Source organism: Festucalex cinctus, chromosome 3 (genome assembly GCF_051991245.1).
Source record: "Festucalex cinctus isolate MCC-2025b chromosome 3, RoL_Fcin_1.0, whole genome shotgun sequence".
In the NCBI taxonomy this organism is placed as follows: Eukaryota; Metazoa; Chordata; class Actinopteri; order Syngnathiformes; family Syngnathidae; genus Festucalex; species Festucalex cinctus.
Window position 1 is genome coordinate 28774736 of NC_135413.1, and position 24889 is coordinate 28799624.

A 24889-nucleotide genomic window follows, 5' to 3' on the forward strand; every position below is an offset into this window, starting at 1 on the left:
CAGTTTATCTTAACTTCTCTAAAGAGGCTGGAGTGACATGCTTCTGTTTTGTTTTGTCCGTGAAACCCAAAACTAACCCGAAAGGGTCATAAACATAATCAATGGCTGGATAATACCGTGGAATTGTTAGCTCAAAATGCTACTAGTCTCCCTAGTACGATTTGGATATGCGTCATGAAAGATGAAACAGATTAAATTGGACGAGCTCTGATATGAATGAAGTCACTTTCAAATGCATTTTAAAAGTCGTAAATAGGCACTAAATCGGAATGGTGCAACTAAACGTGTGTAAATCGGGCCTTTGATGTCCATAATTTCAGGACGTTTACAGATTTCTGTCTACAAGACATTCCAGCAAATCTAGGACAGTTGGAATCTGTGTCAGTTGGGGAAGACACATACCAATAAACAAGGAACAATTATTGGATGGCCCTAAAAGATTATCGTGACTGATTATCCTGTGGTGTGGCGTGAGATAATCGTCTTCTCAGAAAATGCTCTGGGCTAACTTTTGTAAATGCGAGACCTATTGAATACTTCCAATCGCAAATCTTTATGTGACGTGAAACGCAAACAATAGCCAATTGGGACGCTCGGTGAAGCTCACGCTGTTGCCGGGCAGAAATAGAAAAGCAACTGTTTGTTTTGAGTGTTTGTATAACGCGTCTCACAAGTCATTCAACCACAACAAAGATGACAAGGAGAAGTTTGAGAGTTACAAAATAACATTTAAGAGTTTACAAACAGCCTAGCTTCCTCTAACTCTTCTTCTACTATTACTCTTTCTTCTACTGCCCCGTAATCTAGCTACACGCTGCCTCTCACAGGCCAGTGTTGTTACTACGACAGACATCTGGTTTGGTGGCGAAGACTCACGATTGTCAGTAAAATATGGTTATGTGGTATAGTGTGCTGTGTTTGTCATCTTCCGTACAGAACACACATTTTGAAAATCGGTCTGTGTGTACACATTAATGTTGGGTTTACACCTCTGCAAGACTGAAGCTAATGGAACTTAATGCTCTGATGTTTTTAATACATCAATGCCTGGACATGGTTTGAGGGACCAAACTGTCTGCATGGTGGGAGAGCGATGAGGGAAAACAGCATATTTATTTAGTCATGACCAGGACGGGGGGTGGGGGGGGTGGGGCATTAAGGTGCGCCAGGTGGCGAGCCCCTCCGGTCGGGGAGGTGGGCAGCGAGCTCGGGACTGGGGTCTGTACAAAACGTGTCGAGCCGAGACGGAAGAGGGTGTTAGAGCGGCAAATGGGAAAGCACAGCTGGATGTAAATCACATAATCCTTCTCGACTGGGGGGCAGCGGTGCAATGATTGCCTCCTTTAAATTCGCTAATACTGATCATTCTGTCTGGTTAACTCATTAGCATGTGCGCAGTTTGTCTGGCAAACCACTTGCACCGACTGGCACACGTTACTACTCTAATTGTCCCCTAAGCTAAAGCACGGATTAAAAACAAAATATGCTTTATATATATCTCGCATAAGGACATAATTATGCACACAAAACAACTTTATATTGACTCAAGCTGCTAAATAGCATAGCAGCATTAAATGTCTTCACTAATGCTCTTGTGCATGTCAAATAAAAGCAATCCATTCATAATCGGATAGGTTGCCTTCTAAAGGTCAGCGCCAATGTTTATCAGACTTTGTCTTTAAAAAAAAGGAAAAAAAAAAGAAGTTGAAACATTGATTTACAAATAAAGTAGGCATCAAACTTCTTTTGAATTGATTTTGGTGACTCATCATAAATAAACATCACCACACCTTTAAAGTGGGAGTGGAGGGGCTCAAACGTGTCTTTGGGCACATTTTTCCTCACTCTCATATTAAAATACAAATATGCAGCGTAAATTTGACACATTTTGTTAAATGACAAAAATACTCAACCATTGAGAACACCTGACAAGCAAGGTTTTTAACACTCAAGATAGCTAGCAAGCTAGCTAGCTAATGTTCTGTGATATACAATGCCGTTGTTACGTTTGGTGCATCTTGGAAAGGAAATAAATATATAACTCATGATTAACCACACATTTTATTTAATTTCGATCTGTTCTGAATGTACAATAAAAAAAAATTCAAGTTTTTCATACTCTTATTAAGAGCGGCAAGCTAGCTAGCCATGTACGGTATATCTATCTATCTATCTATCTATCTATCTATCTATCTATCTAGTCATCACATTTTGTTAAATGACAACTTCTAATTTCAAGACTACAATAAAACAAGTAAAAATACTCAACCTTTGAGGACACCTGACAAGCAAGTTTTTTTAACAAGATAGCGAGCAAGCAAGCTAGCTAGTATTCTGGGATATACACTGCTGTTACGTTTGGTGCATCTCAGAAAGCAAAAAAATATATAACTCATGATTAATTGCAAATTAATCTCACATTTTATATCGGTTCTGTCTGTTCTGAGCGTATAATAACACTTTTTCAAGTTTTACGTACTATTGTTAAGAGTATAGCAAGCTAGCCATGTACAGTATCTCTATCTATCTATCTATCTATCTATCTATCTATCTATCTATCTATCTATCCATCCCAGTATCTATCTAGCAGTATCCATCAAGCTACCTTTAAAAGTGTACAACATTAGCAGCACGGGTAAATCTCTGGGGACGGAAGCTTCCTGCCTGATTTCTCTACTGTGTGCTCTTCTGGGTATCAGGGCCTGCTCACTGGGGAAGAAGCACAAAACCGGCAAGGAGAGAGAGAGAGAGTGGAGACGAGTGGTGGGCCGCCATAAGCAGACGCTCCACCCTAAAGAGGAACAGCACGGCAGCCCCGGCGGACATCTGTTTGCACAGGTGTGCTCACCCGATGTGATTACGCTCGCCGCCGCACACACATTACCCGAGCGACGGCGCGCGGCTACGCCAAACCAACTCTGGAGGGGTGGCGATGGTTGGAGGGTGACATTTGGTGGGGGGGGGGGGGGGCACAGATGGAACTGATTGGAGTTTGAGGACGGAGCAAGCGGAGGAGAAAATGAAGGGGGAAAAAAAAAGTTTGCATGGTAAACCACATGAGCATCACCAGCACATGCAGATGCTCCTCTTTTGATCCTCAAAAGGCCGCCACAAAGCCACATAAATGCTTTTAAAACGGCAGCGTGTGCATATAGAAAATGACAACTTGGGAGAAAAGTGGCTGGTCTCAAGCCATTCATCTATAGAGCTGCTTTAAGGGATACAATAAACGCCCACTGAGCAGTCGCTTTCCCCCCCCCCCCCCTGTTCATTTTTTTGTTACATGCAAGCTTCAGATTCAGCGCTACTTGAGTGAACACAGCAAAAAAAAAAAAAAAAAAAAAAAAAAAACTCAAAAGCAGCTGGTTAATTCTACCATGATGATCCCAAAATACTTAAATATCTTTTCAAGCTGTTCTTACAACTAGTGTTGTCACTATTGAATACTTTTAGTATTGTTTAATCTATCGATTATTTAATCGATTGATCAGATTCATTTTGATTTTGTATTAAAGTATATTACAAAAGCATTTATCCCTGATTACTGTTTATTAACCAGTGATTGGTGTTTATTTTGTACTGTGTTCATAAAGTGATTTATAAAAAGGGGGGTTGATGTACTATGCTACTGGTTCGGTCATTGTTTTCCAAAGTGAAAACAGATGTTTGCAAATGTCTTATTATGATTAAAAACAGATGATAATCAAGTCTTCTTTCATGAAGGACTACAGAAATCTGTGAACAATTACTGTTGATACGCTGAAATCAGAGGATTTGGACCACTTTAAATTAAAAATACGTCTCCAAGCGATTCCTTGATTATTAAAATAGTTGTCAATTAATTTCATAATCGATTACTTGATATATTGATTAATTTTGATAGCTCTACTTACATCATCCTAAAAAAACAAATGTCACTCAGCAAAACAAAAACAAACATGCAGAAAAAAAAAAAAAGACTAACTTCAGCTAACAACATGGGCTAAATTTAGCATCTCACAGACATTCAAATTTGAATAGTTGACATATCACTTCAACATACTTCCTTGACACCAATTACCACATTTCGTATCCATCTTGTGGTACAAAGTAGCGGCCTATAAAAAAATAAATACATAAGAAAAAACATAACAAAGTAATGCTATTTTTTTGACAAACCAATCTCAGCTGATTTTGTGTATGGTCCTCTTCCACAAATATTAAAATATTCTCTAAGATCCAGGTCCCCTAGATTTTAATTCTTACAATAGCCTCCTGACTACCAGCAATTCAAATTTGTCCTCTGTAGTGGACCTTTTTTAAACCTGAATATCTCCCACCCAGTGCATACGATTGAATTAACTCCTATTGTGCTCTATAGAGGATGATACCAAATGTGGGTGGGGCTTTGCTACCTTTGATTGCATCATAAAAGAAAATGGCTTCCCTCAGTGCAAGCACTTTTTAGGGAAGAGGAAAAGTAAGTGTAAAACACTTTTTATTGAACAAATTTAGGCTTACATGTTGTTAGCATGTTTTCTATAAGACTCTTAAGAACACATTAAAGTATTGTTTGAATTATTTTAACTGTATTTGAGCCTAGCATTTAAGTTTTTAAAAATGTCCTCTGTAGTGGACACGTCATAGCTTAAAAATATTATTATTATTTTTTTTTTCTCAGTATTCCAGTTACTTCACAAAGATTGGGGAATATCAAAATAAACATGATTGGACAATATTTTTTTTCTCCTGATAGTCAGGATGATATGGGGGGGGGGGAAAAACATGAATAGGTCAATTGTTGACTAGTTGGACGAGGGTTCGTACTGTGCATGCTTTAAAAGCCAGTGTGTGCTGATAGCAAATAACAAGCAGGAAAAAGTGTCTGGCCTCAAGCCATTTATCCAAAGTGTGGCCTATGGGATATGCTGGAGGTGGGCAGCAGCTTTGGCAGAGTGCTGGCCACTCGGAGACTCAACACACCTGTTTCCACAGCGACCAGCGAAAAGATGGATTCCGCTCACACCGGTGGGGCCGCTTCATGCTTTAATGTAAAGCGACAACATGCCTGAATTCATTTGTCGGAAGAAAAAAAAAAAAAAAAAAAAAAAGTCCTCTTTTGAAACAATTAATTCAAAACAAGAGGGAAAGGCAAAGCAATTTTCTTTATTTATGCTAGCTCCGCTCAACCGCTCTACTTTTATACCGCCGCCAAATCGTAATTCAAGTGTGTGTGTGTGTGTGTGTGTTATTTTTTTTTTCAGAACTTTCAAGCCATTTCAGATGACCTCACCGCACGGCGGCGACAAGAAAATCTTGAACAAACGAGAGAGAAAATCCCATTTCACAGCAGCCAGGAAGCGAGCAGGCAGGGGGAGAATCATCTCAAAGAGAAATTGGAGCTTCGAATAAAAAGACGCTCACCCCAACATATCCCTCCTTAAAAAAAAAAAAAAAAAAAGAAAGAAACAGAGGAGCAGACAGATTTAATGCTAAATCATCCCCACTGTACCACTGCAAAAGCTTACCTCGCACTGACAACTTGAAGGGAGGATGCCAGGGCACTTGGCGGCTTATTAGTGCTGGTAAATATCACTTTTGCTTGTGCCTTTAAAACTTGTACTTGTGACTCAAACTGAAAAATCTTTTATAAGACACAAGATCTATGGCTGACACGGAAAGGGTAAAAAGCTCCTCCTTTATAACGCCTTTTTTTATCTTTTTATGTCGCTATCAAAGGATTGTAGCCTACAACAGGTAAAAAGGCTGGATTTACAACTGATTATCCGATTTTTTTGACTGTTGTATAACTGCTTTTGTATAAAAACATGCGAATTGTGTCAACTGGGTGCATAAAAAATCCCAATTGTGTCACAGTAAACAAAAAAGGTGGGAGGGAATGTGCAGCGCAAACACTAAGCTAGCAGTAGCACAGTAAACAAGCTAATGTTAGCCATAGCTGCTACATTAGTAGCATGACTTTTTTGTGTAATAGAGTACAACAATAACACTAAATATATTAGTTTGAAGATTTATTTTTTACAAAGATACAATCAATTAAAAGTCAAAAAGAGGTGTTATAAACACTTGTCGAGCAGCAATCCTGCTACTTCTGCGTCGCGCCCAGTTGCTAGCAAACGAGGCATGTTTTTGTTTTTCTCAAGGCGGATATCCCACACTAGTGAGCAAAGCTCCTGAATCCCAAACAAAATTTGTCAAGGTGAGGCTGAAGGGGTGTGTCGTGACCAGAGTGTCCTGTGACAACACACCCAATTGACACCTCTGTCACGCGCATGGTGGTTTCTTTAAACAACAAACAAACCGCAAACTTCCCTTTAAGAGCAAAAAACACACTGGAATTATGAAACTTGGGAGGAAAACAACCATCTGAACTGTGTCCCTTGGGGTAAAGAAATTTGGGTCGCCTGGCAGCAAATAACATCAGTTTTGTGTCACCTGGGAGGAAAAAAAAAATACATCAGAATTGGGCCCAAAGGGGAGAAAGAAATATTGTATTGCTTAAAGGGTTTAAAAAAATAAAAATTAAAAAAATTAAAATAAAAATAAATCATTGAAGTTGTACCACTTGGAGGCACAAAAAGTAGTTGTGTCAGGCGATTAAAATCATGATAGTATTTAGTTAACTTGCGATTAATCGCAAATTTTATATCTGCTCTAAGTGTACAACAAAGTGTACAACAAAATGTACAATGAACTATTTTTGAAAGTTTTTATACTCTTGTTAACATAAAAGTGGGAAAAATATTAAAATAGAAATATGGCTGCATATTTTAGTCATTGATAGTCATTTTATTATATTTCATAACATTAAGTTAAAATTAAAAAACGTGTGCTGTTACTGTAAAAAAAAAAACAACAATTTGTTTTGAGGTAATTTTTCTGCCACTAGATGGCATAACTGCATTTGTAAGACATTGGTGACAGACAGCTCAGCGCATTTTTCTTTCCATATTAAGAGCTATCTAATTTTTAACATGGAATTACTTGTGAAATTCTCCAAATTTTTAAAATGGTAAAATATAACTTGACCCCAGTCTCCACAAATACATGAATTATTATGAAATGTATCACATTAAATTATGACGTGGCGCTGTCTGCTGCATTTTGACTTAAATTCCCCCAGTTACAGGCTTTCCAAGTAAGGGGCGGCCATTAAAAAAAATTATTTTTGACACCCCTAAAAAAAATAAATAAATAAATTCCCCCAGTTACAGGCTTTCCAAGTAAGGGGCGACCATTAAAAAAAATATATATTTTTGACACCCCTAAAAAAAAAAAAAATACATCTGGATTGTGTCATTTGTGCCATGTACGGTAGTGTGAATCCAGCTTAAGAGTATGATCAATGCGACTGTGACTTTCTCCGACACCAAACTGCAGGAGACAAACACATTTTATTGGCTGACCACACAGCCGGCCTCTATTTCGGATTCCGTCTGCCATCGAGCGCACCCCCTTCTCCCCCTCCAAAAACACTTCCCACAACTATAAGCGGCTCCAATCTGCTCTCACTTCCCAACTCCCGGCGAGCCCCGAGTCAGCGTGGGGTTCCGCGTGCGTGAAATGTGAGAGATGTACTGTATCTATTTGCAAGCGCTAATGCTAGTCTGCGCAGGCTGTTTGGGCCAGCATCAGACAGATGGTTCTGTGAGAGGCAGAAGATCAGAGAAACGCTTGCTCCCTCCCACCCGGTTGTTCTTTGGGCAAAGCGCTATTTCGAAGAGGAGGCACCATCGGAGCTCTGTGTGGCACTGAGGAGCTACACGGTACAAAATATCCAATCGATCTAATGGAGGGCCTTATTCCACACGCTGTTATCAAACGCTAGCGTAACACGAGGTGGAAGAACACAAAGATCTATGAGAAATGACTTCAAAGAGTGCTTTTGGGTGGCTGGAAACGATTTCAATAAACACGCGCTACTGTTAGCTTACCTTGTTGCTGTGCATCAGCTCTGGACGATTCGGTGTCGTATTCCACAGTCTCCACTTTGCTGCTCGCAAAAAAAGAAATCTGAAATGACACGGATGAAAACGTGACAATGTTAGCTTACCCTGTTACAGTGCCTGGACACTCTGGACTTGGTAGTAGCCTATATAGACCCTTCCAGTGTGACGTTAGGTTTAAGTGCGCCCCTTGCGGTGGAGGGCAGGGCGTCAATGTACGGAAGCGTAGAGCTGCCAATGTGGAGTAAACACAGGAGTGTGGAGTTTTTGGCTGGCGAGTATGTTCGAACATACTCGCAAATATGTTCGAACATACTTGTAGGCTACATGCTACAAAGTTAGCCTACCTTCTCATAATCCCACGGGGTATTATTTGCTCATGCGCGAGTGAAAACAACCCTATTTTTTTAGGCATTTGGGCCGCATTACCAATTCATTAGAACATTAAGTAGACAAAAAATTCGTAACTGTTAGGATTTATGATATCTGCCGTGTACTGCCGCGGCATTATGGGAAGGTATGCTAACGTGTAGCATGTAGCCTACATGTATGTTCGAACATATTTGCGAATATGTTCGAACATATTTGCGACTATGTTCGAAAAAGCTAACGATTTAACATGATTACCACAATTAGCACTTTAACTCGAGCTTGATCTCTGCTGAAGAATGTGTCGTAAACGTGTGGTCTGTTTGTTCGCAGCTAGCAAGCTAAGATAGCTTGAAGACTTCGATATACAGCAAGATGAGTATATCCGGACACAATTTCATGAATCACATTTTACCCCATGGAAGTAGTGATCGACGTACTGTTTCAACCAAAAACAACATATCTTAAGCTTCCACGTCCACTTTTTCCTCCAACAAACTCCATTTTTTTTGTAGCTAGCGGCTTCAAACGATTGGTTTCAACGAGTCGCGGTAATGTACTGTCCTACTCGGGATGTTTTTTGTGACACTTGACATTCTCCCACCTTTTAACGAAAACGCTCAGCTTCCGCCACCAACTTGCTGCCCTCATAATCCATAACAACAAAGCTAAATACACATGCTAAGAAGCTAACCTTACACTGAGTACTAAAATAAATGCGCAAGCTAACCTTCTGTTAGCTGGCTGGTATGACTGGATATGCGGAATGCCGCAATATTACACTCCATAGTCTCCACATAGCTGTCAAAGTCATTTCCTCTCTGCCCCTTGGTCTGTTCTTCAATAAACAAAAAAATAAAAATAAACACACATGCTAATGTTAGCGTACGCTGTGGCGTAGCTCTGGCCACTGCATTTATACTCCACAGTCTCCACTTTGCTGCAGTACTCCATTTTCTCTCCACCGTCAGTTTGAACCCAGCCACATACAGTATGAACAAACACGCATTCGGAAATCAAATGTTATTCTAGGTATAAGCCGGGTTGCAAATGGCCCCCGGGCAGTAAATTGGACACCGATGAGCCAAACAACAAAGAATAACAGATTGACTGCACCGTCTTTGTTTGGGAGGGGTTTTACCCTGCTTTGCTGTTTCACACTTGGCTTGTTATGACACCTCTTCGACAGCTCGGGTCAAACAAAGTGCAGAAGAGCTTAACAGTACAGTCACCGCAAAGGAGGCATGCTCAAACAAATTCAGACAAATGGATTTCACTCTCGAGGACAAATTCGGTGGCCGTCTAGAGATGCTGCACAGCGGCGCACTCCACTTGCGTCCGACACTTTCAAATGAAAGGACAGTTGCAGAGGACTCCACCTGACGGAAAGCTGTTTACCCAGTGAGATGCCCATTGTTCAAATGGGATATGAAGCGTCTCGTTTTGTGTACTTGTCTGACCTTTAGCGGGACCGCCGGAGAAGACAAACTCTACCGTGCCAGGCGGGAGAGAGAGCGTGTGTTAAGCACTTGACACGGCGCACACAGATTGCAGCGTTGGCGCGGCGTGTCGGCGGATACAGACTGTCCGGTGACCTGGACGCTCGCCGACCTACCTGACCTTGTTACCTTGTGCCGTAGAGTAGTTCATCACCACCCAGCCCCGGTCCCCAACTAAAAATACATTCTTTGCCTGGGACGAGTGTTGAGAGTACATTAGCAGATAATGGAAAGATGGGGGTAGAAAAAAAAAAAAAATTGAAATGAATGAGGAAATGACAACGGACGGAAGATACGGGGAGAGCATTGGCAGCCGTCCATGAAAAAGACAGCTGGCAGCGTCATCCTTCACAAACCTGGCGGAGGCGCAATCGGCACGATGGAAGCAACCCTCCGGAGAGCTGGAGAGAAGTGGGGGGGTAGAGGAAGTGATGTGGGGGTGGGGTGTTGCGGTGGTAGATAACATAGGCTTTTAGTCTCAAGACTCCCATGCTAATTAACAAGTTCCATAGACAAGCAACCCCACCACCTCCCGCTTTCTTGCAGCCTGGCTGCTGCTAAAAACACGCAGGGCAGCCGGTGTCATGCTGCTTCTCCACTACTGGCCTTGCTTTGAGAATGTTGGTTTCCCCCAAACAAAAGTCCAAATAGTACTGCTGGAAACTGTGAAATCCACGCCTCGCTGAACCCAACAGTCAGAACAAGACACGCTAACAAACAACAACAACAGAGTAGAAAGAGACTCTCGTATTTACTTCTCGGTAAGGAAGCACATTTTACTTGACAAAGGAAAGAAAAGAGCACTGCAGTGAAATGGATGCTGTGGAATATAACGCTGCAAAGTCCAAAGTGCTCAGGCAGAGCTCGAGGCTACGTTTAGGTTAGTCCCAATGTGTTTACTTTTGGCGAGGCTGGTGCTTTTTGCAAGCCGTTTATTGCTACTCCCAGTTAAAGTATAATGTAAAAATAAACATAAAACAAACACTTATGACATTATGTATTTCAAATCATAACCTTGTCTAATGAAAGTTCACTATCTTAATGCTAACATATGAAATCCAATGAAGTCATATGAAGTCCAATGAAAGTCCACGGAATGCTAACATATAAGTTTGTCTTATGAATGTTCATTAGCTTAATACTAACATATAACTTTGTCTTATGAGTCTATTCGCTTAATGCTAACATAGAATTTTGTCTTATGAAAGTCCACTAGCTTATTGCTAACATAACTTTGTCTTATGAAAGTCCACTCGCTTAATGCTAATACATAACTTTGTCTTAAGTCCACTAGCTTATTAATGCTAACATACAAACGTCGTTGGTGTGCTAACAAAATTAGCATTGACCAAATGAATGGCATTTCCATTCATTTCTATAGGAAAAGCTGATCTGAGATACGATTGGTTTGAAATTCGCACGTGGTAAAAGAACAAATTCAACTCACATGTCAAGGTACTGATGTACCTAGTTTTGGCAACATGGTGCAAAAGTGTTTGAGGACAGGATGAGGGCAATATGAGGGATGAGCGGGGATGAAAGGTGTTAGGAGGTCTGACGGCCTTGTCTGAAGGTGAGTCTGCTGCCCTGCCAGCCGACTGCTTGGCCACTGTGGCGCGAAGACGGACGGGGGAGATGAAGACGAATGAGAAGGAGCTCGGGGGATGCTGATCGCCAGCCGGCCATTCCACTTGGACGCTCGCCTCATCCAGAGCGTAAGAGACAAGGTACTGGGGCCCAATGAGGCAGGACAGGTCCAGTCATAACAATGCAAACGCAGGCAGGCCTTGGTGATGTACCATTAGTGCCAAGATGCCATAAATCAGAAGCAGCCGGTAGCCGAAAAGCAACAACAGGGACAAGACGAGTGGGTGGGAAACCAACCGCAACCCATGGCCAAAGGAATCGTTCATATTTTATGTTTTATATTTCTCCATTTATCAATAAATTATATAGGAAAATGTATTAAATGGATAACAGGAAAAATGTGAAAAAGAAGAATGTGGAGGGATGGCTTATTTACTGTGCCATATGTACTACAGCATTTTAGCATCTTTGCGTGCAGACACACGTTTTTTAAAATTGATTGTGTGTACATACAGTTATATGGCAAACTCTTAAAGTAATAGATTGGCCCCATTTCCCTGAGGACATGGCATTGTTATAGAACAGGGCACACATGATTAGATATTGTGACTCGAGTTGTACTTGTTTACAGCTGTGACCTTTTCACTCGCCAAGGCCTTGCATTCCTTATCGCTTCGCTCTTCGCACACTTTGGACCAGTTGAAACCAGTTAAGACCAATTTTGGCACACACCACAATCAGATTCATCTTTATTGGCAAAGGATGTCAAAACACAAAAGGAATTTGTCTCCCTTGCATTCCCTACTCTTCACCTATCTGCACATTTATACCAGTTAAGACTACATTTAATACACATAAGTTAAGGTTATGACATTCCGCTGTGTGTGCGACAGTACATGAGTACATTACATCCGTGTGGCTGACGAGGTGCAGCAAAGTGGACACTGTGCAGCCTTCATATGTCACAAAGATGCGGCGGTGATGAATCTGCCCGACCTACGAGCAACCAATTTAGCAGGATTCCTGCGTGAAAGAGACTAGCGCTTCGCAATTGTTTTGGAGCACCAGGCACCCCGTGTCCGTGGCATCGATGTTTGCCAGCCAAACTTGGCACTGATGGCTCTGGGGATCGGCAGCGTCTGTTTTGAACAAGCCTGAAATTGGCTATTTCACTTTGTGCGAGTCTGTTGTGGCGACATCAGGAAAGCCTGACACGTGTTCTTAAATGAAACTAGTGGATGAGATTCGTACACTCCAGACGCTGGAGTTTTGAAGCCTTTAAAACACGGGAGGACACTGAAACCACTTGCCACCTGCGATAAGTGAAAATCTGCACTATAGAGACCACACCTCCAGGACACTTCATTTAAACCTAAAAATACACACTTATGCACATTGTAAACATATTTGAACACAAACAAAATTATGCATACTTGCGTATTATCTTTTAAGATGTAGCATACAGTCTATTCATTCAGGCTGTAATGCCTCCTACCATTTACTACTATTTCTACTACCCACTACTGCTACGTCTAAAACCTTCTACTACTACTACTACGATTACGTCTAAAACCTTCTACTACCACTACCACCACGACTACATCTAAAACCTTCTACTACTACTACTACTACGACTACATCTAAAACCTTCTACTACTACTACGACTACTACTACTACAACTACATCTAAAACCTTCTACTAGTACTACTACTACTACTACTACTACATCTAAAACCTTCTACTACTACTACTACTACTACTACTACTACCTTCTATTACTACTACGTCTAAAACTTTCTACTACTACTACTACGTCTAAAACCTTGTACTACTACTACTAATACTACTACTCCTACGTCTAAAACCTACAACTACTACTACTAAAACTTTCTACTATTACTACGTCTAAAACCTTCAACTATTACTATTACTCCTACGTCTAAAACCTTCTACTACTAGACTTAGACTTGACTTGATTACTACTACTACGTCTAAAACCTTCTACTACTACTACTACTACTACTACGTCTAAAACCTTGTACTACTACTACTAATACTACTACTCCTACGTCTAAAACCTACAACTACTACTACTAAAACTTTCTACTATTACTACGTCTAAAACCTTTAACTATTACTATTACTCCTACGTCTAAAACCTTCTACTACTAGACTTAGACTTGACTTGATTACTACTACTACGTCTAAAACCTTCTACTATTCCACTATTACTACTACTACTACTTGTCACGGTGTGGGGTGTTGGTGGCAGGACCCAAATGCAGGAGGCAACAAAAAACCGGGCAAGGCAGGGATGCAGGTAAAAAAAAGTATTTAATTAACAAAACTATAAACAAGGTACTATGGGAAAACTTAACTCGATCAAAAACAAACACAAGGCGTGGCAAGGAAAACAAGGACATGAACATGAACAGGCACAACAGATACTATGACTCCACAAGAACCAAACGGAAAACAGGGAACTAAATACACACAGGCTAATGACAATGACTAGACACAGCTGGGCAAGACACAAGTGGCAGGGGAAGCTGATTGGTGGATACACTGGGAAGGGAAGAAACACTCAGGTGGACGTGGTTTGACATAACGGGACAAGGGAGGAAACAAGGAACACATGACAAACGACCAAAAGACAAAAACCCACCCCCACCAAACCAAAACATGACATAACCCCCCCCTCAAGGGACGGCTCCCAGACGTCCAACATAAAAAGTCCAAAAACAAGGGCGGGCGGAAGGGGGCACGGAGGAGGGCACACGGCCCCCCCAGCCGTCCCAGACAAAAAGCAGTTCAGGAGGGCGTCCTCGACGCCCGACAAGAGAGTCCCAGCGGGGCCAGTCAGGAGGGCGTCCTCGACGCCCCACGAGAGGTGAAGGCAGCCGCAGGGCTTGCGCCGCCGGGACTTTGAGCGATGCCTGGCGAGGTTCCGGAACTTTGGGAGGCGCCCGGCGAGGCTCCGGAACTTTGGGAGGCGCCCGGCGAGGCTCCGGAACTTTGGGAGGCGCCCGGCGAGGCTCCCGGACTTTGGGCGGCGCCCGGCGAGGCTCCCGGACTTTGGGCGGCGCCCGGCGAGGCTCCCGGACTTTGGGCGGCGCCCGGCGAGGCTCCCGGACTTTGGGCGGCGCCCGGCGAGGCTCCCGGACTTTGGGCGGCGCCCGGCGAGGCTCCCGGACTTTGGGCGGCGCCCGGCGAGGCTCCCGGACTTTGGGCGGCGCCCGGCGAGGCTCCCGGACTTTGGGCGGCGCCCGGCGAGGCTCCCGGACTTTGGGCGGCGCCCGGCGAGGCTCCCGGACTTTGGGCGGCGCCCGGCGAGGCTCAGGGGCGAGAGGTTGCAGCAGACGAGGTTCAGGAGCGAGAGGCTCCAGCAGACGAGGTTCAGGAGCGAGAGGCTCCAGCAGACGAGGTTCAGGAGCGAGAGGCTCCAGCAGATGAGGTTCAGGAGCGAGAGGCTCCAGCAGACGAGGTTCAGGAGCGAGAGGCTCCAGCAGACGAGGTTCAGGAGCGAGAGGCTCCAGCAGACGAGGTTCAGGAGCGAGAGGCTCCAGCAGACGAGGTTCAGGAGCGAGAGGCTCCAGCAGACGAGGTTCAGGAGCGAGAGGCTCCAGCAGACGAGGTTCAGGAGCGAGAGGCTCCAGCAGACGAGGTTCAGGAGCGAGAGGCTCCAGCAGACGAGGTTCAGGAGCGAGAGGCTCCAGCAGACGAGGTTCAGGAGCGAGAGGCTCCAGCAGACGAGGTTCAGGAGCGAGAGGCTCCAGCAGACGAGGTTCAGGAGCGAGAAGCTCCAGCAGACGAGGTTCAGGAGCGAGAAGCTCCAGCAGACGAGGTTCAGGAGCGAGAGGCCGCAGCAGACGACACAAAGGAACGAGAGGCTGGAGCAGACGAGATTCAGGAGCGAGAGGTCGCAGCAGACGAGGCCCAGGGACTTGAGGCCTGTCTGACCCGTCACTCCCGACGCCACGGAGCCTAGCCAGTACCTCTTTTAGCCCGGCAATGGCTCGGTCGCAGGACTCAAGCGCCTTCTTCGCCCCGGGCTCCCATTCCACCCTTGCCCCCGCTGGGTCCAGTTCTGGTGGAGTCATTCTGTCACGGTGTGGGGTGTTGGTGGCAGGACCCAAATGCAGGAGGCAACAAAAAACCGGGCAAGGCAGGGATGCAGGTAAAAAAAAGTATTTAATTAACAAAACTATAAACAAGGTACTATGGGAAAACTTAACTCGATCAAAAACAAACACAAGGCGTGGCAAGGAAAACAAGGACATGAACATGAACAGGCACAACAGATACTATGACTCCACAAGAACCAAACGGAAAACAGGGAACTAAATACACACAGGCTAATGACAATGACTAGACACAGCTGGGCAAGACACAAGTGGCAGGGGAAGCTGATTGGTGGATACACTGGGAAGGGAAGAAACACTCAGGTGGACGTGGTTTGACATAACGGGACAAGGGAGGAAACAAGGAACACATGACAAACGACCAAAAGACAAAAACCCACCCCCACCAAACCAAAACATGACACTACTACTACGTTACGTCTAAAACCTTCTACTACTACTCCTACTACTACCACTACTACTACTTCTACGTCTACTACCTTCTACTACTTATGACCCAACTCATTGATGCTATTTGTTAGCTCGTGTGTTAGCATTAAAACAGCAGAGTTTAAAATAAAGTTGTGTTTGATAGATGGAATCCAATTTATTGTCATTGCAAATACACGTATAACAATATTTACGTATGATAAATTGAATCCTGTTTATTCTCAAACAGATTCATTTATTGTTAGTGTTTGTTTAAAAAAAATTATATGGAAAGAGGACTCACATTAAATCTCAAACACATTACTCCAGGAGAGAAATATTATTTTTCGTTCAGCCCTAGTTTCACATTCATTCGGACTGCAGCTGCGAGCCGTTTGCATCTCATAAAAGTCGGCATTAACATGTACACGGATTCAAATTGTCCGGCTTTTAGCAGACAAGGCTGGAATTTAGTCATTAGGATTTCCTCATTGTAAACTCTGATGCTCTATTAGAGCGCGTGGCTTAGCATCTCCATTCGGAGCAAACGGCTTCATTAGCATTAGCGCATGTAATAACCTCGACTGGGGATTTCCTAACCCAGATTTGAAACCGCACCCAACACCAGCACGGCCACAACACATCAGCCCAAGTTGAGCATGTATATTGTATGAGCCACTGGAGTGAACACTTATTTGTATTCAGGTGGACGTATACGGCGAAGATCTGCGATTTGTACCGGCTCCCTTCCAGGGAACCCTCAGCAAGTTCTGGCGAGCGCCGATCCGACCTCACACGCCAGCGCGCTTCCACTCTGTGATCCAATTAATTTCACATCCGTATGTAACACGTCTCCACGCTTCAGCAGCGCCACAGGAGAGGAAACGTAAGTTTGGATGAGGGCGGGGGTGAGGAAATACAGGATAACTTACAAAAAGAGGAAGCGGGCTAATGGGTCATTGAGGTTGGGCTTTCCGGTCAATTTCGGACATTTAACAGTAAATTTACATGGGAATTCAGTTTCATTTAATGGAATGGAATTCCCATATCACTTTTTATTAAATGTTTTTGGTTGTTTCTTGGTATTCGCTGGTTATTATTATTACAGGGGCTGAAATCAGAGGATTTAGAAATGCTAACTCTCCTGTTGCATTTTTTTGTGAGTAAATTCAATTGAGTTACTGGGTCGAATTGACCCATTAACCCAGAGTGCCTCACACAAATAATCGTTAAAAAAAATAGCGAATTATTAAGACCATTCAACACCGCTCATTAATAATTTTATCACTTGACCTACGACCCTTACTACTTAAAACTAAATAGATAAATAAAAATATTTTTGCAATGGGTCAGTTTGCCCCACAGCCCATCAGGAGGTTTAAACACCAGGCAAAGAGCTTTGAAGATGACTTTACTTGACTTAACGGTTTGTTGCTTACAATTAACGCTAAAATTCATGATGGTTTTTTTGGTTTTTTTTTGTTTTTTTATTTAAATACCATTCTGTAACCTTGCTTTTTCAAGAATATTAATAGTGATCCACCCATTATGGTAAATAAATTCGCTAAAATACGTACTCATGCCAAGATACTACTTAAAAAGGTCAGTAATTTAACAATGGGTCAATTTGACCCGCAGCATAACAGGAGGGTTAAACAATGGCTCAAAATGACGACTTGATTAATCAAACAGTTGCTGATTTGATCGTTGCTTAATGTTGACACTTTTAATAGTTTTTTTTCCCCCCCACGCATATCTAAGGGTCCCATAATAAAAATGGTAGCCCTAAAATAACAAAAACAAACAAATACAATCAACTAAGTGACTCCTTGTAACTTCAAATACTCATAAGTTGAGGTACTTGTATGTCAAGGCACTTGCATGAAATCGGGTTCTCATTAGGATTATGCGAAAATATTTTACTCATATTCAAGAACCAACATTCAATCAAAATGACTTTTTTTCCCCCCCCTTAAAATCCTGTTAATTCACAAGGAAAGTTTGCATCTGAAAATTCACAAACTTTGCCTTTGCCCTCCCATGTTTTTCGGCAGGGCACGCACTGATACCCAAGTATCGTATCGGGCTGATACCCGGCTTTACTTCAAGGTATCAGTACTTGCGATGTTAGTCCGACGCATGGAGGTTAGCGTTGGATCTCAGCGCTGCCGTCCGTTATGCTAATGGTGGCTCCTGGTGCGACGCAGCGCATTAGCAATGTAAGAGGCGTGGCCAGGCCTGTCTGGGCATAATGACACACTCAGCTGGGACTTGAAAGCGGACATTTCCTGTGGTGATTGGCCCGATAAGGGGCTGACGAGCGCTTAGTCACACATTCCTGGGAGCAAAACAACGGGGGCCAGCTGGACCCCCCCCCCCCCCCTCCCTTTGATGGGCAAAAGAAGGAGCGTAGGAATTAGGAAGCAGTTGTTTGTTTTGCCTGCGCTGTTGTGAGCCTCGGGGCTAAAGCTTGGGCAATGTAAGGCTAGTAAGGAGGCTAACGCAGCGGGGCACCAACAATGTCATATTGTGAGATTATTTTCAATGCCGCTTGTCCAGTTCAGGCTATCCCAGATGGCTTGGGGCGCCACCAGTCCGTCACGGAACACAGAGATAGACAAACATTCACACATGGGAGAATGTTACGATCTCTTGATTCCACACCGCTTGCATCAACTTGCTCAAGCTGTTATGTTGTACTTAGAAAGCAAAATAGTGAATAATAAAATAAATGTAAAAAATAATAATAAAATAAAAAAACTAGAAAAAAATAAATCAAACAATAATAATTAATTAGAATAAATAAAAAATAAACAAAATAATAATGAAAAACACAAATTAAAAAATAAAAAATAAAGTAAAAACAAAATAGTGACGTGAGTTCTAACTAACACTATAAAACTCAACTTAATGCTAACACACCGTGACTAATGTCATAGTTGGGCTAACAAAATTAGCATGTCACAGTGCAGTCACACATGTATACAGACAATATTACAACACTTTTTTTTTTTTTAATCTGCGAAAAAAAGTAATATTTCTGCAATTTACTGAGCGGTTGTCTTCTTCATGTATATGCATATGTAACGTATGTATTACACTGCCCCCTGGTGGCCAAAGTGCACACACTAGAAAATATTTACAAACTGTTGAATTATTTAGATGTCATTAAATTGAGTTTTTGCAATAATCTGTTTTATTGTATGCAAGAACAATACTGTATAGTTTTGTGTTTATCATAAAAAAAAAATACTTTTTTGTTGGTGTTGTATTGGGGTTTGAAACAGATTAATGGCATTTCCATTCGTAACAACAGGTAAAAGATGATTTCAGATATTTGTTGCTTTGAGTTTTTGAGTTACAAGCATGGGTACCAAACGGATTAAATGTGAGGACCGCTGTATTTAAAATTAAGTACACCGGAAAGCATTTCTCAGCTAGATACCATTTAAAAACTTAATAATTTTAATTTATTTTTATTTATTTTATTTTAAGCCTTCAAAGTGAAATGTTTTGTTTTGTTTTGAATTGTGGTTGCTGTTGCTAAATAAATTATTTAAAAAAATATATAAATTCTTAAAAATTGTTTTACTTTCATTATAATTCATAATGCACATATTACCTAACACTACATTAGTTATTAGGTTACCAGTTTGGTTTGTGTTTCAGTTTATTTAGTTATTTCATCTTTTATCCCACGTCATTTTTAACAGCTCAATTTCATACTGCATATTGTTGCAGGGATGCAATGGTGCTCTTCCAAGTATAGATTACCCCGGACTGCTGAACGTTCATTATTAATCAGAGCGGCGCTTCATAACCAGCCATATAATAAGTCTAATTGTCACGAAAGAGAGTTGCACATTCACCATTTCAATGAATGTAAATGAGCCACTTTGCTCATTTTCTTTCATTGACACGATGTAGGCTAATCTCCCCATTCAGCGCGTTTGCCGAGGATGTCAAAGCGTTGCCGTGCCTTTGAATGAGCCACTCTGCATAGACTTGCGCAACTACAAATGTGCTATTCAACTCGTTTCCCCCCGACTTGAGAGTCTCTTTACTGTTCCCTATATAAAGTCGCAATTCGACGCACCATGTAGAATGGCTCGAAAAGGCTTTGTTAAGGGTGGTCCTTATTATAACATGGTCGAGTTGAGAAAGCCTAACATGTTTGTTTTTTTTCTCTCTCTCTCTCCATTGCACCTTGCCAGTTATTCAAGACTAGTGGCAGCTTGCACAACAGAAAATAAATACAGATTTACTAAGATCCCAAATAGCAGGTGCTAAATTTCATATTCACAAATAAGATTTTAACTCTTTATTCGCATAACGTCGAGAGGCGCAGAACAAACTTCACTGGACGAGAAATAACGAGAATGTATCAAGGATCACGAGACGCTAAGCTAACTTGGGCTGTGGAGGTGCACAGAGGAACAGAGGTAATAATCCGACAAATGTCTTGCTTATATAGTAAGCGAATCGATCTGATTGGTTGTGGCTAGACACGTGGGAAACAGGACTGACATGGAATTATCTGATTGGCTGTTGACCAGATGAAGAGATTAAAGATTCCTGACATCACATAGCGTCTTACCAGTTGAAAACTAGATGCTGGTTACATCAGTTCAAAACCTCACGGTCATGACCCAAACATAACCCTTGCATGACCCTAGTCATGACAGTAAACATCAACCTAACATGACCCTAGTCATGACACAAAAGGCGTGGAGCCCGCCATTTTGCACTTCTTATGGTTTTATGGGATAGCACTGCCAGTAAAAAATGATGTTTGAAGTGATGGAATTGGAAGTGTTAGTGGAAGGGGCCAACAAACAAGACTGAGCTGCAGAAAACAAACTGATTTTTCCAGGAATTATACAAGACAGTAACCACATAAAAGCCTGCTTTGTTTGATTTAATGTGCCTTGGGTGCATTGCAAATGGACATTCAGCATGTGCCCATGCCTGGGATAACTTTGAAACTTGGGATAGCACATCTGAAAAACTGCTTTGGGAGAGGCCAGCACCGGTTGTCATGTGCACTGAAATGACCCAGACAAAAGGAAACACGGAGATGAATGGAATGTAGTCATGTGGCATGACTCCTTCTTGTGAATGCCACTTCAGAAGCTCCAAAATGACATGATTGAATAAAAGTCACGGTCATTTTTGTTGGCATTTCAAAAATGTTTAATCTATTTTTCCGTACCTCTTCCATCACATGCAAAATGAACTGTGCGGCAAGTTAGCACCTTCTTTTAGTAGATCAGCTAACAAATCTGTCTGTATGCATCATCAAAATTGCGAAGTAAATCAGGCCCTGCGTGTGTTCACTCATGATAACTGACATCTTACGCACTAGAAATAAACAGAGGGAGATATCACACTCAAGTGCGGCATGTTCAACCGGCCGAGTGCGAGTGTGCCCTAGCATACAAAATTCCAACATGATCTAAACACAACTATGAGCCGCATTCTACACACACGCGCTCACAAAATAGTCTACAACCGTCGTGTCCGTGACCGGACTGGGAAGTTGCGCTAAGTAAATTCGGGCGTGACTCCTGATGTTAATCACTGTTTGTCCGCGCTTGCCTCAGGGTATCATCTAGTCAATCTGAATGGTAATCTTAGAAAAAGGAGGATGGAAGGCCCGGCTGGCCCAAATGCGGCACGTTACGCAAACAAATACCAGGCGGCGGCGGCATCTGAAGCCGCCTGACCCCGCCTCTTATCAGATCCCGTGCTCGGCGTTATGAAAGCCGAGCGCGCAAGCAGCAGCCGGGAGCGGGCGCACGTGTTCGCAATGACTCGGTGTCTCGTGTGCAACGAAAAAAAAAAAAAGAAAAAAAAACAGCAAATCACCGCACGTCGCGAACAAAAGCACACATCTGGTTCTATTCAGGATGCCTGGAATTCTTTGCCTGCTTGGTTCAGATTACGTGCTGCGGCCCCCATGCTGTCTGTCTGTGCAGGAGAGTAGATAAACTCTTGCTTCTCTTGCACAATGCCTCGACTATTCTGCCAGCGAGAGCCGAGGCTGGCCGGGGGACGGAGGTGAAAGGGAAAGGAACAACGTATCCACCATCTTTACCTTATTGAAAAAGCTTATCATACAGACGACATAGCTTAAACTAGTGTTTGTTATTATCAAATATTTCTTCAATCGATTATTCAAATAATCAGATCAAATTTGATTTGACAAAGTGTATTGGAAGACCAATTCTACGATTACTGTACCAATTTGTGTTTATTTGGTATTAACAATTAGCAATATCACACAAAAGGGACAGATCGTATCCTCACCAAAACACCCTTTTTGAAGCGGATCCAGATACTGGTTTGGTCATTGTTTTACAAACTAAAAAGCAAAAACAGATGTTTGCAAAAACCACAAAAGATCATAGTCTACTTCCATGAAGGACCTCAGAGAATAATTACTGTTGAGAGACCCAAATCAGAGGATTTGAACAAATTGAAGTCACTCGAAACGATGACTAATTTACTTTAATTTGATAATCAATTACTGAGGAGTTGTCGATTAATTTGGACCCTTCGAGAGTATACAAAACTGACTGTAACATGCATGCCAGGCCAGTAGTTGGCGATATAACCCACTTGCCTGCTATAGCAAATCATTCAAATGTGGAAAAAAAATAAATGGGTAAAATAAAAAATAAAATGCGGTCTTGCATGGCTGAGTTGAAATGATTTTTACAATCCAGTGCTTAACAAACTAATAACACCAGATTGTCTTTCCGTGGGAACGAAACATTTCCAATTGAGACGAGGTATATTCCGATCGTAAGATAACGGTATTGCAGTAATACAATTACAGCTCTAAAATGAAGTTTAAAGAAAAAAAGGGTAAATAAAAAGATTTTTTTCACCCCTTGAGCACATTATTCTTAAACTAAGAATATAATATTTAACGCATTTCCTATCATGTTAAGTTTAATTTCTTTTCTGCCTTGTGCCCTACTTAGACGCCACCTCAAAAAAAAAAACAAAAAAAAAAGAGAAGAAGATCTCATTACCGCTGCCAGTATTAGCCGGTATTGAAACCTTGAGTTTTTCAAACCACGGTAAACAGTCAAACCAGTAATTGGCCCATGCCTAATTGAGACTAAAAATTCCTCATGTTATTCTCATGAAAATTTAACAGAAATGTTCCGGAAAAATACCAGGAAATTTTGTATCCTTTTGCATTTCTAACCATGATTACGCAGAACTAGTCAAGAAGATGCATTGAAACATAAACAAATATATCATGCCCATCTTTAGATATCATCTAAACAAACTGTTGTAAATGTGACCATCGTTCCCCATCAATTGCCTCCATCGCCAAGTGGTATAGCTAATGTGAGGTTAAGTTTTCTCGAGTGTATAAGAAGTGTGCTTTTTGACCTCTGCAATGTGTAAAGCGCCTTGAGATAAATTCTCTTACAAATTGCCACTATATATAAAATAGACTTGACAAATATTTTTAGCCGTTTTCAGTTGAAAACCGCGCCGTGCAAAAGTTCACGGTCATGTGGGGGGCCCCCCGCACAAGCTATGTAATTTAGTGGCCTCTCCTACAACGCAGTCGCAGACCCTTTCATATATACAACACCGATCCAGTGGGAAGAAAAGAACTGCATCACGATGAATACTTTCGGCCCCTGAATTCCAGGTGGGAAAGCCCCCGAAGAAGAAGACATTTTGGCTAGCACCTCCGCTCAGCGTCACAAATTCCTATAAATCAACCCCGAGTTTAATTTCGCTTTGGCACGAAGAAGCCTCTCTATGCGGAGTTATAAATAAAGAACATCTCCATCCGGGAATGAAAACATCTCCACGCCACAAACTAGCTGTAGTTATTTTTTTCCCTCTCTTCTATACATTTCCGACGCTCCCCGCTCTCCAATTTCCCGCGCGCTTATCTGGCGGCTTTGACAGAGTGATGTCTTCAGCCAAAATCACCTTGTCTGCCGCGCTTCCCCGGGAGATGGAGTGCCAGCCATGTAGACGATTCAATCGGCGAGAAGTGAAAAGAGCAGATCGCAGACAATATGCCGCGGCCCCATTATACACCCTCCCCCCACCCCGTCCCATCCGCCACGCCAGGCTCAAGCCCCCACCTAATGACCCATAATATCATTTTACACCATGTTCTTGCTTTTTTTTTATACTCACTCTAAACACAAGTATGTCACAGAGGCGCAATAAAAACAGATATATTTCTTTATTACTCCTCAAGAAGCATATCAGTGAGGAAAATAATGCTCTCTCAGATGTTATACACCCAGCTCAGACCCCCGCCCGCATGCTGTTCTCTCAATGCCTAATGGACGTTTTATTATAATCAAATGAACGCCATATCCTCAACCATAAATAGCCTACTTAAAAAGTCATTTTGCTTTTCCGCGAGGGTCCGTCAAAGTGCAACATGTTTAATTCGGCGTACGGGCGAAACTTCCCCGCCAGACCATAATATCGCTCCATACCATCTTGTGTAAATGTTGCCGGTTTATTAGCGTCCGGGGAAATGTCACCGGGCCGCCGCCCATCTTTGTCACAAGCGGCAGAGGGGAAATGCTGCGCGGAATTCCACTTGAGCGAGGGCAAGTTATTATCCTCAACTGGGAATCGTTCCCAGCCTGGACCCGATATATCATCTGCTCAAGACAACACCATTTACGCGAGTATGGAGATCCGAGGAGAGATGAGCATGTCGGCGCGGGTGGGGGAGGGGGGGGGGGGGGGGGGGGTCGAATCTCTCACACCGAGGAGCCGAGACAGGCGGGAAGATACGCTCCGGGCCCGGTCTAACTGAGGCGGTATCCGTGGATGAAATGACAGGATTACAGGGGGTATTAGAAAACCCGCTGAGATGGTTGATAATGCTGTTTACGGACGACCGTCACGCCGATTGCTACCGCGAGAAAAAAA

The 24889-nt window shown here is 42.5% G+C and overlaps 1 protein-coding gene across 1 annotated transcript in view; it reads right to left on the bottom strand.

The window, feature by feature from the left end:
• Nucleotides 1-24889, bottom strand: part of plxnb2b (plexin b2b) — a 221873-nt gene that overhangs the window by 129556 nt on the left and 67428 nt on the right. The window contains exon 2 of the mRNA XM_077517377.1: nucleotides 7935-8013. The gene's annotated coding sequence lies outside the window, so the exon portion shown is untranslated. The remainder of the gene's footprint in view (nucleotides 1-7934; nucleotides 8014-24889) is intronic.